Below are 17,508 nucleotides of genomic sequence, written 5' to 3' on the forward strand. Positions count from 1 at the left end.
GTGTTATTGGGTGAAAATCAAAGAATCCCAGGACAAAAGGGATCTGTTGATTTTTATTTTATTTATTTTTTTCAACCATATTCACATGACTATTTTATATCAGCACTAATATACCAAAACCATTTTATGGTGTTCTGCATTGTTATTGCTATGCATTTTGCAAGATTAGAGATCCAAGCCTTCAATGAAATTTCCCTAAAACTTTATGCGGTGGTCTCTGGTTGGTAGGAACCTGAAACATATTTCCCTTTATTTTGAAGGCCTGGGCTTAGATTTTTTAGGTATTAATTGAAAAAGCATTATAATATGTCATGTACAGTGTATGGAAAACATGTGGTTACAATGGGAGTCAATGGGGCAAAATTGGTCACAAGGTTACTAAGTGTCACTCTGATGCATGTCTCCTTTTCTATACACTTCCAATACACGGGACACTTGGAATTAAGCGAATAAACATGAAAAAACAATTGTGGATAAAATTCAAACACCTGACAGGAATATAGAGAGGGAAAAATAAATAAAAAACACAAAAAATGTCACTTTTGGTACCAAAGAGTGCACAAGGGTTAAAAAGTTGAGATGATAAATAATTAGATTGCTTCTGAGTTTAAAGCTTGTCCATGTATGCAAGTGTTCGCTTCTAATTACAGAAAGAAACCAGGTTAAACTATAGGTATGAAATATTGATATTTTTAGGAGCTTCTATCCTTCTTCTTCTAAATATTTGCCTGTTGTGACTCAATAGACTCATTTCATGGTCCTCTGTGAAGCTACATGATGACACACGTAATCTCTAGTTTTAACTGTCCCAGCATGATTTAACTATGATTTAAGAAAGTGTCAAGAAGTGATCCTGTTCCAGCCAACTGAATCAAAAAAACTGGAAGCACTCCAGAGCAGACATTTTCACAGTCGGGACCTCAAAAATGTAGAATAACTACCAATCTGATCAATAACACGAGAGAGAAGAAAGAGTTCTGTCTTGTCAGTTTCTATTTTAATTTTCTGTGTTTTTGTTGAAATTTCGTATATTCCTTTATTTTTATTTTTTTGTTATTTTGTGGGGGGTTTTTGTTGTCATTTTGTGTTATTTAAGTCTTTTTGTGTGTTTTTGTCATCATTTTGTGTGTTCATGGAGTTATTTTGTATGTTTACTTTAAGGGCCACACAAAAAGACCGATGTCCACAATTGGCTCCTGGGCCGCCCATTGCCCAGTGCATCACCGTGCCAACAGAGAAGAATATGTATTACAACATTTATCAACAGTATTTAGGCTACATCTTTGGTATGCATCTTTGCATTGCATTTAATTCAATATTACTTGTTAAAAAATACAGAAAGTATGGATTTGTTTATTCTGTGTGAGGGCCACAATGTGATGTTTCTTTGTTATTCATATTAAATTCATGATCATCATTAAGCATTAACAAACAATACACGCTCTACCAATTCGTCTACTGATTCTGCTCAGTGGTATGAATTTTACATTAAAAGCTCACACAAAGCAATCCAATGACTGAAATAAAACAGGTCAACTACAATCAGCTCTAGAAACAACAGAATGTGCTCTGTGTGTTTTGGATGCACATTAGAATGTCATCACTGAAATCCATGCAACAGTTTTCATTCTCTTCATGTGACCTGACCTAATTTCTTTAATCTCTGTCTAATGCCCGGACCTCTAAGAGTGTTGTATGCTTACTCAGTCAACTAATAAGGATTTTCTACTCAAGAAACAGTGTAGAAAAGTGGATAAAAACATATTTTAGAACAAGCCTAGGGGGAAACGCATCATGGGATGGTATTTTATATATGGTTCAAAATCCTCTGTTTAAGAAGGATATATGAACACGTACTGTTTTCATACTTTTGCAGAACAGGTAGAATATTATCTATATCTATATATGATTTACAGTCCGCATAAACAGGACTGAATTATAACATAACCTAACCACTAGAGCGAACATGGGCTCGTCTGTAAACGGTCACATTTACAGACCTAGTATTCACTAGGCCACTGGGAGTGAGGGCCAAAGCAGGCTGACTTGATAATACTGTATCATGTTTTCCTGCAGTCAGTGCCTTCTCCTCACCCTTCTCTGTCTTTTTTGTTTCAGGTGTCGTGAAACTGATGATGGCAGTTCCTGATCTTTGGCTCTGTTGGTCCTGCCGTACACTAACCCCAACCAGTCCAGACAGATGTCTGCCACCTCTGAACCTGGTTCTGCTGGAGATTCTTCCCGTTAAATGCTTGCTCATGTGGATCTTTTTGGGTTTTCACTTTCTCATTATGAATTTTATATTTTGATAAGCGCATTGAGATGACTGTGTGCTATACAAATACAAATAAAGTTTAATTGAATTGAATATCTGACCTACATTGATAAATATATACCGGTAGATTATCTGAAGATCAAGGAGTGGGTCAGTCCATTTATTTATGAGTAGTTCCAGCAGATTAGTAGCAGAAACCCCTTCAAATGCAAATACCTTTGATATTAAAATTTTAAAAGGCTAGGCTAGCCTTGCATGTAGAATGCAAATTCATTAATTTATGCTATTTGGTTTGTGAATACATAGATAATAGTATCATTTCAAAGCAGATTGTGCCCGAAGCAAAGAAAACAGAGAGTTCTTCTGAAGTGGATTAGGATCTTAAGGGAAATATAAGGCCGTTGGTCATGGGCTGATGAAACTAAGCTACAATAGGGAGAGTTTATTAAATGTTTGTGTGCACAGAGAACACTCTGCAGTTTTAAATACCATTTACAAGTATCAGAAACAGTTTTATTGCCAGGTATACTTTTAACAGTACAAGGGATTTGTAAAAAACAAATAGAGAGAAAAAAACACAGGGACAAAGAAGAAGCTCCACATATTGATGATGTTAAGTGATGCAGGAATTCTTTAATACAGAATTATTCAAAGGCTTTTAGAGCTTGCTGATCTATTTTTCCATGTTTGCTAGTATAACTCTAACCAAGACCAAGACATTTCGAGTGGTGGACAATAACAAAGTAAATGTACATGATTACTAAACTTAAAGAGTAACTTAACCAGAAGGTTTTGGCTGACATATCGAGGCTGTGAATTAAAAGAAATGCCTTGATTATAGGCGGGGCTCCTGGAGCAGTTAAGACCAGTCCAATCTATACTATAAAATCTCCAAAGAACACCCTGACTCTATGCTAACTACACACTCAATACTCACTATTATTTTCTATTCATATTTCTGTCAATCCAATCTACTCACCACAGATTGCAGAGTCAACAGTTGCTAATTATACAAGGTGCGGGGCCACAGTGGTGGTTTTGTGAAGAAAGCTGCCGCCAAAACGCCATTGGCCTCCGTCTCAGCCATTAGCAAAATTTGATTGTAATAGCTGGGTTTCAACCCAAAGAGCTCAGTAAATACCCCCAAAATTGAATGTTTTACTAGGATCAATGAAAAACACTACTTCATACCCAAATACATTTGTTTTCAGCAGAAAAAAATGGTTTGGGGCTTTAATTACTTTTTCTTTTCGTTACTTTCACTGCACTACATTAGACATACTGAAGTATTTAACATCTCGATATTATAAAGTTTAAACTCTTTTGAACAAATGTTAACTGTTTTCAATACATCACAGTGAAGAGCTTAGAGGCCTTCCTTTATGAGTCAGGGTATCATTGAGATATATTTAAACTTGGGGGTCAAACAAGACACTGATTTATAGGTTGTCTTTTTCTCCAACTATTTCTAGAGCAAAGTAATTCCATATATGGTGATGAGCTAAGGTTAGAGGCATGACCCTGTAGGATGACCTTACTCTTGTCTATATAGAGTCTATATAGACTAGCTATTGTCTATAGTATAGACACTAGCTTGCTGGGAAATGTTTTAGAGTTTGCAGAGATTGCTGTGTTTGCGATAGCAGCTCTAAGCAGGTTTCTTGTACACCATCTTTTTTGTCACCACCATTCACACCACCAGATGCAACAATATATATATATATATATATATATATATATATATATATATCCATGATCCATACCACCCGGATGTACAGTGCAGACATTGGGATGTCATTCGGACTAGAGAAATGTGGTCGGATGGTTACTAAGAGAGGGAAGGTAGTCCATACAGAAGGGGTCTCACTCCCAGAAGGAACAATAGCAGACATTGAGGACAGTTACAAGTACCTCGGAATCCCACAAGCAAATGGCAACCTCGAAGAGGTCACAAGGAAAGCGGCTACGGCCAAATACCTCCAACGAGTACGGCAGGTCCTAAGAAGCCAGCTCAATGGCAAGAACAAGTCCCGGGCAATAAACAGCTACGCCCTGCCAGTAATTAGACCCTGCAGGAATAATAAGCTGGCCAAAGGATGAGATACAGACCAGAGATGTTAAGACGCGAAAGCTCCTAACCATGCACGGAGGGTTCCACCCCAAATCCAGCACCCTGAGACTGTACGCTAGCCGGAAGGAAGGAGGCCGAGGACTAGTGAGTGTGAGAGCCACTATCCAAGATGAAACATCCAAGATCCATAAGTACATCAAGGACAAGGCTCCAACAGATGACGTGCTCAGTGAATGTCTCAGACAATGGGGAACAGAAGATGAGGTGCTGGAGGTTCCGTCATGGGAGGACAAGCCCCTACACGGGATGTACCACTGAAACATAACTGAAGTGGCGGATATCAAGAAATCCTACCAATGGCTAGACAGAGCCGGACTAAAGGACAGCACAGAGGCACTCATCATGGCTGCACAGGAGCAGGCCTTGAGCACCAGAGCAATAGAGGCCCAGATCTATCACACCAGACAAGACCCCAGGTGTAGACTGTGCAAAGAGGCCAATGAACAATCCAGTACATAACTGCAGCGTGTAAGATGCTGGCAGGGAAAGCCTACATGGAGCGCCATAACCAAGTGACTGGTATAGTATACAGGAACATCTGTGCAGAGTATGGGCTGGAAACCCCAAGGTCAAAGTGGGAAACACCTCCAAAGGTGGTAGAGAATGACCGAGCCAAGATCCTGTGGGACTTCCAGATACAGACGGACAGAATGGTAATGGCGAACCAACCAGACATTGTGGTGGTGGACAAAGAGCAGAGGAAAGCCGTTGTGGTCGACATAGCAATACCAAGCGACTTCGACATCAGGAAAAAGGAACACGAGAAACTAGAGAAATACCAGGGGCTCAGAGAAGAGTTGGAGAAAACCTGGAGGGTGAAGGCATCAGTGGTGCCCGTGGTCATTGGGGCACTCGGGGCAGTGACCCCCAAACTGGACGAGTGGCTCCAGCAGATCCCAGGAAATACATCAGACATCTCGGTCCAGAAAAGTGCAGTTCTAGGAACAGCAAAGATACTGCGCAGAACCCTCAAGCTCCCAGGCCTCTGGTAGAGGACCCGAGCTTGGAGGAAAAAAGAGACTGCCCGCGGAGGGTGAGGAAGAGTTTTTTTTAATATATATATATATATATACAGTATATATATCCTTGTTACTCACTACTTTTCATCTCACAGTTTTTTCATTGTCTTGGTTTTAATACAAAAATGATGTTGATTCTTTTATGGCTTGACCAAGTCCAACCATACCTTTAACATCATACGTCATTCTCATCAGTGCAAGAGCAATTCCGAGAGAGGCAATGTACGAACAATAGCCTTGTTGTTTGGACAATCATTTCAGCAGGAATAGACCCTGAGTAGGACGGAGATATTTCTGAGCATCACTGGTCTTATAAGAAGCAGCCATTATTGTCATATATGTACAGGTACATACAGTACATACCCATCCCTGAGGAACAGTGGGCAAACAAAAAATATTTTATTGTAAAAACATAAATCTATTGCTGGCAAGATAAAGTCTGCTTAGCTAAACAAAAGACAGACTGAATATTGCATTATTAGTTATTTATTTTGTTTAATATGCCACCTGACAATCAAATGTTACTACAAGTAATTGCAATGTGTTTTTGTGATTAAAAATAAAGTTGTTAGTTAAATTTGTTTTCTCATATAAAACAGTTGCATTGGTTGGTAAATGCTGCCAAGTTACTGAACGGAGACTTTTTGCATTTATTTGTTAGATGTTGAAGCTATTGAACAGCGCTTTGTTCATTTCGTAAAATGAAATCTTGTGAGATAAAAATTGGAGTAGGATATGGTTTTAGTCGTCATAACATGACGAATTAAAAATACCTATTTTGGTTCACACTGTTCAGCTTTACTCCATAACTATCAACTTTAAAAGCCAGCAGTCTCTTCTGGGTTTTAAATAGACACTGAGTGGGAAAATTAGAACAGTTGACAGATGGGCAGTAGCCACAGTGGGCCCTTCCCTCAGGTAAAGAGGAGTTGGCAGTAAAACTATTGACTATCACTGAGCTTATCTTGCTATTGGACGAGCAAATTGTTATCCTAGCTCAAAAAGTGAAAATATGTTGTATGTAGGACATTGTTACCTTTTCTTTGTGTGGACAGTATTGAACAGAGAATCATTAGCCAAACATGGAAAAAGTAAACACACCATTAGTGGGTTTACCAACACGTTTGTCCGACTGTCACAGTTAGATTCACTTCATCGGCATTTAACTATTATCTAATGTTCTATATACAATTCATAACATGATGAAGAATGATGTTTATGTTTGGAAATATGAGCAGTGGACCTGAAAACACCAGATTTTCACATTGGTCTCTTTTGTGCAGGATTATCAGATTACTGCCATAACACCTTGGATCTGTGTTTGAATTTGGATTTCTGACGAGCAGCGGCTTGTAATAATGCATATGAGTAAAACATGGCAACATAATAACACTTATTGTTCAGGGCAATGAAGGAAACAGAGATGAGTGAATCAAGCAATGAGTATAGAGGCTTAGCTGTCTCTCTCTATTCTAATCAGACCTCCTGCTGTATGCAGACAGACTGAAAATCCTATTTGTCACAGAATTGTGTAGGGGCTTTAATTAACATGGCCTTTGTGGTTAGAAAATTTAATAGGATGTTTGCAGCGAAAGATGGAGGCTACTTTTGGAATGGAGTTTACAAGTTTGAGAATTCCAGTAAATACAATATTCATCTGTTTATCTAAATAAAATAATTTGCAGGTAAAGTCTACATATCAGTCAATCGGTTGGATAGTTACACTGAATTATGCAAAGTAAGAAGACATGTAGAATGATAATAATTGTCTTAATTGGTACAAGTTCAGTCTGCTTTGAGGTGAATATTGTCCATAAACTCATGGTGAAATTATTCATGCCAAATTTTGAGACTCCTGATTTGACGGCATCGTCCCATTACATTAGAATGATTCTATGACAGTAGTGGATTTGACGAACAACTTAAAATTTGAAGAAAGGGGATCAAATGAAAGACTTGGGAAGAAAGAAAGAAAATGAAAAATGGCACACCAATGAACTTGAATCAAATGTATAGCTGCATTAGCTGCCAGTGTTTTGCAGGGTTGTTTTTATTCCTTTTAGTTGTTTTTAAGTATCTTAATGGTCTTGGGTCCTCTTACTTTTAACGTACCAATGCTTACAGACCCTCAGGTCCTCTGGCACTTGCCTTTTAGTCACATGACTAAGCAGCTTTCCACTTGACTGACAGCCTGAGGCTGCAGAGAATGTTCAAAACAGGCTCAAGAGCTTCCTTTTAAATCTGGCTTTTCATCAAAATCATCCCCTTTATCTCTTTTACTAATCACTTTTTTAAGAGTATTTCATTTCAGTATAATATATTTTTACTTGATTAATGTATTTTTCTATAAGTATTAGTATCTAAGCATGGGGTTGCTGTGGCATTGGCTTGGGGGTCCATGATGTGTTGGTGGGAAGGAGATTCAGAATCTTCCATGTACCTGCATATAAAGACCCTTTCCAAAAAATTTGAATATCATGGGAACGTTGTTTAATTTCCATAATTCCATTCAAAAAGTTAAACTTTCATAGAATATAGATTCAGGGCCCAGAATGTATTTATTTGTTTATTTTTACATGTTTTGGGCTTCCAGCTCATAAAACCCATGAAAACAGGATTTCAAGAAATTAGAATACTGTGAAGAAATCACTATTTCCTTCTCAGTTTTTGCCGAAAAAAAAGAGAAGAAGGACTGAACTGTTGGCCTGTGGTCCAAGGTCCTCTTTTCCGATGAAAGCAAAGTGTTCATTTCATTCGGGAATTAAGGTCCAAGGTTTTGGAGGAAGACGGGTGAGGAACAGAACATTGCACCCCAGTCATGACTGACTGTGGATATTTCACTCTGGACCTCAAGGAGCTTGGGTTCTGTTCCTTCTGTTAAGGAAAAGTGGATAGGAAAGGAGATAGGAGAGAACATTTGGACACACCCTTTGTCTAACCACTCAGCTAAATAGTGAGGGAGGCTTGATTAGGAAAAGACCACACCTTTGTTTCAAACATGAGGCAGCTAATCACTCACAACCCAAACACCCTGCCATCACTGGGAAGTGGAGACATGGAACAGGAATACCTGGGAACACAAAAATACAAGGTAACAAAACACGAAACAAGAACTGAAACTACACACAACAATGACTTACAGAACTAAAAGAGGACCACAAGAGCTAAACACAACACCAAACAGACCCTGACATATGTTAATAGATTATTTGTCATCGGTTACCATAGTGATATGGTTGTCACCCTACTATCCTTTTTCCCCTGTAATATTTCTTTTTTTTATTTTACATTGCTTATATATTAAATTTTTACTTATTTTATACTAGAACATTTTTTTAAATGGCAGCATGAACACAAATTAGGAAGTGAGAATACAAAAGGAAATGTGCAAATATAGACTAGATAATATGTAAAAGTTAAACTGGAGTTCTCAGTTACTGTAATTCAAGTGATATCTGCAGTGTTTTCTAGTGAGTGACTTATTTCCATCCCACCTTAATGTCCCGAATAACAGAAATCTTTCTTTCTTCCTTTCTTGGCTTGATTTAGACAAGCTTGGAAATGAAGAAAGGAAGCATCTACCAGGGGGCTTGAACTGAACCTTCTTACTACACAAGTGGTGCCCAAGCCAGATTTAGCCATCATCAGGTGTTTCCAAGGAGACGCCAAGTGATTTGCCTCCGAAAACTGAAAACCTCCTCCCACAGTAAATGGTAGCAAGGTAAACTGGTCATTGACAATGGAACGATCCCAACCTTACTGCAATTAAAGGACAAGCAAACACTGATGGCCTATGTAGAAATGCACCTTCTTCCATATGGGAATCCCTATAGTAGAAGTGACGGATGTCTTTGCTGTTTCTGTGCAAGAATGCTGTTAGAAATGTCACAAAGTGAAGTACAGGTAAACAAAGTTAGGCAGAGCTAATAGCTCATATTCTGTAAGTCTAAGTTTTGTGAGCTTTTCATTCATCACTACTGCACAAACCCTGCAATAATCTTCAAGGATATAGATTTCATTCTCTCTCTCTCTCTCTCTCTTTCTCTCTCTCTCTCTCTCTCTCTCTCTCGCTGTGTGTTCTTTTTCTTTTCTCTTATTGACAAAGAACAGCAGAGGAGGATTGGTCACAATAACTTCTTTCATAAGCAGATATTACACCAGGTTTTATCACCGGAGATGTATGTATCACCAAACTAAAGGAGACTCTGCTGCATAATCTGCTTTTTATGAGAAATTTGTACTGAGCACAAATATAACTGTGTAGCCATCAGTGACGGGCTGCACCTTGGGTACCTGGGCCTTCACAGGGGATTTACGTGTGAATGAAGGTAAAGACTAACACAAGAAACCCGATTAAGACAGCGCCAAACCTCAACTACAAACAGAATTGGACATAAACACACACAGCTAATTAAAATCACACTCACCATAGATATAATGTTTTTGCCAATATCCGATATTATCCAATACTTTATTTCTAAAATCTGATTCTAACCAATACCAATATATACATAGACCCACTCCCCCCAATTTAATTTTGGGTCAGATTATGTATAACTAATCCTACTTTTAATATGATGTCCCACTGAATATATTCCACCTAAAAAATCTTCTGTGTAAAATAAGTAAACTAATTCAACTTCAGTAACAGAAAAATTGTCATATTTATGTTTTAAATACCTAAAACAGCACATATCATTTTTTCAATATTGGTGGAAAAAGTGACACCAATTTCCATTGATATTACATTTAATGGCAAATATCAGCCCATAACATCCTCCATCTCTAATGCTAATTATTTATACTGTAGATAAAATCAATCCTTTCCATGCACAGAATGCCTATAATGACTCTCTCACTAAATGGTAAAACAAAATTAAATTTTTCAGGACTTTGTTCTTCACTCTTTAACTTGTTCATTGAGCTAGAGATCAACTCTAGCTCCCTCAAAGGTTCTCATAACTCAAAAGCACCGTAGCCTGTAGGTTGACACCAAACCCCACCATAGTTTGGTGTCATCCTGCGTCATTGGTTAAACAGCCCAAATTTGTAAAACCTCTGTGACTCCAGACAAGTCGAATACAGCAATATCATTTTCAGTGGATGTATGCCAGTGGTACCCAGATGTCTGAAAATGGAGGAAAAATGAGTCAAGTTTTCCAGCTTTGACCATGACTGACCTCTCTTCATCATATCTATCTTTTTCTGAAAGGTTCACCATAAAAATGGATTTACAGTATATAATTACCTGAGACCATTTCCTCTCCTACTTCATCCATTTTCTACTATAGCTGCAGTTGTGTTTTTCTTGTATAAATGGTGGTAATGTGTTTCCCTCTGACCGTTCAATCAGATAACAGGAAAATAGTGGAGTTATTTTGTGCCAGTGTTGCATCTGGTGGTGTAGATGGTGATGCCAAAAACGGTGGTATAGAAGAAATCTTTGGGACAACTGAATTGCAATTATTATGACATTTATTGTACAATCAGAGTCCAAAAACAGGGTGTAAAAACCTGCTGAGAGCTGCTGGCCAGATCATTGTAAACACGGCAATCTCTGCAAAACTCTAAAACATTTCCCAGCAAGCTAGTGCCTATATAGACAAGAGAAAGGTCATCCTACAGGGTCATGTCTCTAACCTTACCTCATCACTAGATATGGAATTACCTTCCTCTAGAAATAGTTGGAGAAAAAGACACCCTATCAATCAGTGAACCAGGGAGCTTGTCGTTTGATCCCCAAGTTTAAATATACTTGGGGGTCAAAGTACCTCAGTGTACCTCAATGGTACACTGACTCTAAAATGAAGACCTCTAAGTTCTTCACTGTGATGTATTGAAAACAGTTAACCTTTGTTCAAAAGAGTATAAACCTTACAATATCAAGATTTTAAATAATTTGATACACTTCACCAGCTTGCTTGAAAATGTGAAATCTGATGAGCTAAAGAAATAGATCCATTTCTAATTATGGTTTTAGGTACATTCACTCGCAAACTGTCCCCAATGAATATAATATATGATTGGGATGACATTGATACAGTTACATGGAATTTGTTTAGAGATGGAGGGAATGCTTTGCTAGTCCTGACCACCAAATAGGCCAATAATGTCACATTTTGCCTTAAAGACAAACATTTTGTGTAAGCAACTTTCTTTTATGTGATTTTACCTTTGTAAGGCAGCCATTCACTTGTGTCTATTGACTTAGAATACAGCTTCTAAAACTGCAGACTGAAGTTAATACTGTAGTTTGGCTTTTAGACTTTCTATCAGTTAGGTGTAGTTACAAGATAAAATGAATTACTTCTTCATATGGCAGTTGTCTATCCTCGACCCATTTTCCTGAATTTGCTGGTTTAGTTAGCCATTACTCTGCTATGTGGTATTATTCGAGTTGAGTTGTGCAACACTGGATATGAGTGTGCACCTCTTCTTCAAAAATCTCTCCAGAAAAAAATCTCTGCTGTGTTTCTGTACGTTGTAAATCTGCAGTCACTTGTGTTGCTTTTTTTTCTACATTGCAAATTTTTCGAGCGTTCGTGGAAAGATTGTAATATTTAATAGATAGAAAGCTCTCTTCAATGGTACCTTCTGAAATATATTGTTTAGCTTTCTTCTCTAAACTTTAGTTGCATGTTAGCTCCATGTCACTTTGACTCAAAACCCACACACCCACATTTTGTTGATAAAAGCTCAGAAATCACAGTTGCAGGGGTTGCCTTGTGGTGTGACTGATAACCGGCTCACAAGTCTTGCACCATCCAAACTATTGTATGGGGTAAGGCTGAACGATTTACCTTTTTTCTGGTAGATATCGCAATTTCAGACAATGCGATCATGTGATCGCCAAAACTGCGACATGCAGTTTCGTCATGTCGAAACTGCCAAAAAAATCTACCCAACTGATCACTGGCTCCAAAATACACAGCTGACCAGTTCCTGCTTAACTTTAATGTGTCTGTGAAGCTCCGCTCATTTCTCGTCAAGCACTGCAGCGCTCCGTGAAAACATGAGCAGCCTTTACCAGCTTCAGCTGCTCAAAGTGTTTGAACAACATCTCATCAGTGATGCAGAAGATCTGTGGCGAAAAGTTGGACCATTAATGCCAGCGATTATAAAGTCTGAAACATTGTAGGTTCAAGATAACTTGATAGCTTCTCATAGATCATTGCATTAGAGTAATGGCATTTAATGTTTAAATGGTGTGATATAATTTTCTGTAATGCTTGTAAATGTTGCTGTACATTGTGAATATGCACTGAGTTTTTTTTTCCTGAACTCGTACAGCCTTAGTACAAGGTATGCCCAGCCCAAGAAGATAAAATGTCTACTAGCATTTCTCTGGACAGACTCTTGCTTCTGATACTTGCCTGCGTGTGAGCTGTTTACAGGAACAGCAGACCCGCTGCTAAATTCAATTTGTGACTAACTTAGAATAAACTACTCTGAGAAATAGAATTACTCTTGTCATCTTTCCTCGAAGCTGTTAAATTAAAAGATCTGGGAAGTAGGTAGAGAAAAAACCTAACACCTCCTCTAAGCCATGTGCTTAAGATCCAGATGTTTTTTTGTGAGACGTTCTCTCGTGTCCTCCTCCTTCATCCATCACTCACCAGCATGAACCACATGCACGCAGGCAGGTGTTAGAAACCTCAGTGGCATTCCTACACAGACATAATCTGAAGCCTAATCACCATCTGGTATGTTGGACCCACCAGGCTCAGCCATTTTTCCCAGCCATAGGATAAAACCCCAACCCCACAGCTTAGACTATAGATCCATTCACTGCCATTGAGTCTCAAGGTCACAGTCTCATAGCAAGGGTCAAGGTCATAGGCTGGCAGTCGCCTGCCTCATGCATATGGATGACAGACGCTCCATCTGCTCTGCTGCAGAATGCAAATCCACCAACCTTTTTCTTTGCTCTATTTTCTGCCTTAAAGGGAAACCCTTTCAGACCTTACATGGCATCAGTTCCACTTGTTGGTTGGAGAGAGCTGATTAACGCAAACCTTAATAGAAATCTCTATGTTATAGCAGTTCTAAACCGTCATAGCTCCATGAAAGCCAAAGCAGGATTCCTCCTAGCAGGGCCGTCTTTAGGTCATTCGATGCCCTCGGCAAGAGTGGACTTTGTTATCCCCTCCACATAAATTAATACATTTATTAAGAAATGTTTTTTCAAAGGCTATACACAGTGTGTACACATTAATGTTTATTTTAAATATCAATATAAAACAACGCAATTCTGCGACACAAACATTTAAAAAATGTGCAATTGTCCTGAGGGAACAACAACAACAATGGTGCAAAATCCAAAAGCAATGCAAAACAGTGCAATCAAAAGTTAAAATAAAATATAAAAGTTTCAGTGCAAGGACATTTCTACTTCCCTGTTTGGTTTTACTACTCAGTGACAAAAATCTAAAAACCAAAGAGCACAATATGAAAAGAACACAAAAACTTATAATAGAAAAAGAATTAAAATAGAATAAATATGCATAAATATGGGCAGAAGATCAGCAGGTATAGTTACAGATTATTATTATTATTATTTAATGAAGAGAAAACATGTACATTGATCTAAATCCTAATTATATTATCTTATATTATCTTTGTCTCTTTATTTCCTGCAGGAATATCAGCTCTCTTTTAATCCACCATGTATAGATTGTTTTCACTGGATAATAATACATGCAAAAGCTCTATATAAAATTGATGAATCATGGATATTATTATTATTATTATTACAACATATGACATATTTTGACTACAAACATTTGAGAATATTTACAGTGCTCATTTTGAACTTGAGAAATGTCATCAGCCCTACCTCTACAGTGATGTCATCAGTCCTACCTCTACAGTGATGATGGACCAATATCTGGCAAAAAGGTGATTTGGTAATTGGTGGAGATTACCAAAAGCTTTGCCAAAGATTATGTTTCTTAATCACAGGGCAGTACATCCCTCTGTCACACACTCAAACACATATTAACACAATATTACCGTTCAACAAAGGAAGGCAGTGTAGTAAGTCAGTGAATGCATTTTTGAGAGCCGAGAAAACTTAATTCAATGTAATGAAAGAAACAGAATGTTGGATTTTACAGCTTCATTAAACACTTGCTCATTTGTGTTTTGTGGGCACAAAGCCTATCCTGTTTAAATAGCCTGGAGACACATAGTGCTTTCACACCACACTAACTCTGCAGACCAGGTCGAATGTCTCAGTATAGGATCATCAAAGGTCTGCATTTGAGGAGCATTCGCGAGGGTATTAAAACTGAGATGAGCCTTCTTTTTTTGATCACAAGTAGTTAGTAGATCAGCAGTGGTTGCATATGTAAAATTATCTCAGAAGCATCAGAACCAGTAAAGAAGGCAAAATGCAAATCTCTTATTAGAAAAATGGACAAAAAAATCCAGGCTTATTTATCAATATAAAATAATGACATGTTTTGTAACTATTATGGTTGTGCTTATGCTTAGGCATTTGGTAAATAAAGAAAGATTAAAAATGGAACTTTTTCCGTTATGCATTTTTGTGATGGATTCTTCAGCATGTCTGCTCAGCCACACCCATCAGCAGAAACCTAATTGTGTCTGTTGGTCTATATATTTCAGCTCCATTGTTTTATCATATTTGCACCATCTGCACGGTGTACCTGCAGAACAGTGGGAGAGTTTAATTACTTTGGTGAAACGCATTTAAAGGTGACAGAAGAACGTGTGAGTGGGCAAACCTGGTTAACCTGGCAGAAAGTCAGACCCACTGCTAACCCTGATAGGAGGCAGGCTCAGGCTCACATAAATGTGCTAATACTGAAAAAGAGAAAAAAAATAGGACAGTATGTCTTAGAGCAGTGTGACTCTTAATAATCAAGGCTATGTTTAATGGTGTGATGTCACGCTGTTCACTAGCTCGCTTCTTGTTCCCAGGAATCTGAGAGCGAGCAGCATGTGCTCAGCCTTCTCATCTCCGTCTGTCTGAAGCAGCATCCTATGAACAACCAGACTATCCTCTTTTTAAAAAAAATACTAAACATCCATGATATGTCTAATGCAAGGATTCTCAACCTTTTCAGCCCAAGACCACCAAAATAAAGGTTCCAGAGACTAGGGACCCCCACTGTACCCGAAGGTGGTTGAACACAGACATGAACGTTGAAGAGCAGTCATGTTGAGACAGGGCCATAAGGGGGAATAAAGGGGAGAGTTTTTGGGGCTCATCCATAAAGTCAGCAAAATGATGGACCATTGTTCTATTAATCTGTAATAACCACATTCATTTATTGATCTGAATAAATCTTAAAGATGTAAATCCTTGTTTTAATCATAAATAAAATGGGTTAAAAGTGAACAAAAATGATGGAAAAGTTGGTAAAATGAGATTTAAAAAAACCACAGAAATTGGTTTAAAGTTGCAAATTGAGGTTAAAGGAATTTAGAAATTAAGGGAAAGGTTTAATTTTAACTGTTTAGATTAAACTGGCAAATAATGGGCATTACAAAATGTAAATGTGGTTAAATTGGCAAAAATAAGCATGAAATATGGTGAAGAGGTTAAAAGTGACAATAATGGGTCAACATACTGTATGTGGCACTACTTGGGAAAAGTTGTCAGTGTTTATAAGTGCTGAGAAGGTCTTGAAAGTGGAAAAAATTGGCTCAAATTGTTGTTTCTTGAAGGCACCTGGTGACTCCCCGCCCCCCCAGTGTCTCACAACCTCAAATGGGGTCCCGACTCCAAGGTTGAGAACGCCTGGTCTAATGGATCTGCAATGTGTACAACCAGCTGTGAACTAATTAATATAATCTGTTCATTGGACAGCATTTCCAGCTTCTTCATTGGTTGAGGAGTTTAATTCGTTCTTGGTAGAGGAATGTAGATTATCATTGTAGAGGTTTTTATTTTTTTTAAATTCACTAAACTGTTAATTAGCTATGATAGTCCCACTGAGATGAAAATGTTATTTCTAGGTATTTGTATCCTTTTTTTTGGACACCAAAGATGATCTGTAAAAGTCTAATGACGCATTCACACCAAATGTGTCGAAAGCGTCAAAAGCGGCAGGTGCACATTCATAATATTTGGTGGACGCGCTTCTAGGGAGCGTCGGAGGTCCATCTGCAGCTTTTCGGGCGGCAGACACTTTTGACGTGCGTCCAGTGCCTCCAACGTGGCCGACACTAGAATAGGGATTGTTGAACTTTTGGGGCATATCGCGGCGCGTCGACCAATCAGGAGCGTTCCACAACTGTGATGGATTCAGAATAATGAGAAGAAGAAGAAAAAACACTAACCAGAGACGGAGACAGATGGACAGGCACTGTTTTGCTGGAATAGAGCGCCTGTAGTTGGTGTCCTGGTAGGAGGTGCGAGCGCCAATGCAGGTCGTCAAACTAGCCACTCTCTCAATAATGTAGAGCCGATGAACGGGAGTCGGAGGCCGCGTGTTCAGCAAGGAACTCCAAACTTTATTCTCCACTCAACCACACTTCTCTATAGCCCTCTAACATCACAGTGCACACACTGAGTCACCCAAAATACATCTGACCGGAAACACAGCCTTCTCAACACAATGTTCCCCACCACTTCACAGTCACTGGGTGAATTATGAACGTAACTGATCGCCACAATATCATCCATTGTATGAACACCACCAGCAACAGAGAAGCCCCTCCCCTCGACGCACGTCTCGAGCATCTTTGACGCTGGTGACAAGCGTCTGTATTCAATGAGCACAAGCGTCCAACTACGTGTGTGAGGCACGATTTTGACATCCAAAACACGTTTGGTGTGAACGTACCATAAGGGATCACAAGAGAACATTAAATGTGCTACAGTTTATATAGTTTGTCCACACTCAAACCCAAACTCTGAGTTTTCCAAAATCTTCACTTTAGTCAGAGTTTTCCAAAAGCCTCGTTTTTAATGACGTAATCCTGCGTCTTTTTGTGGATTACAAGCCAAACCCTGCAAAGATATATTCATTTTAGCAGATACCCGTGGTACTCTTGGACAAGGCCTAATTGATCAAACTTTTAAAAATGCACAGTGATGTGTTATTACAGAA

Source organism: Gouania willdenowi, chromosome 5 (assembly GCF_900634775.1).
Source record: "Gouania willdenowi chromosome 5, fGouWil2.1, whole genome shotgun sequence".
Classification (NCBI taxonomy): Eukaryota; Metazoa; Chordata; class Actinopteri; order Blenniiformes; family Gobiesocidae; genus Gouania; species Gouania willdenowi.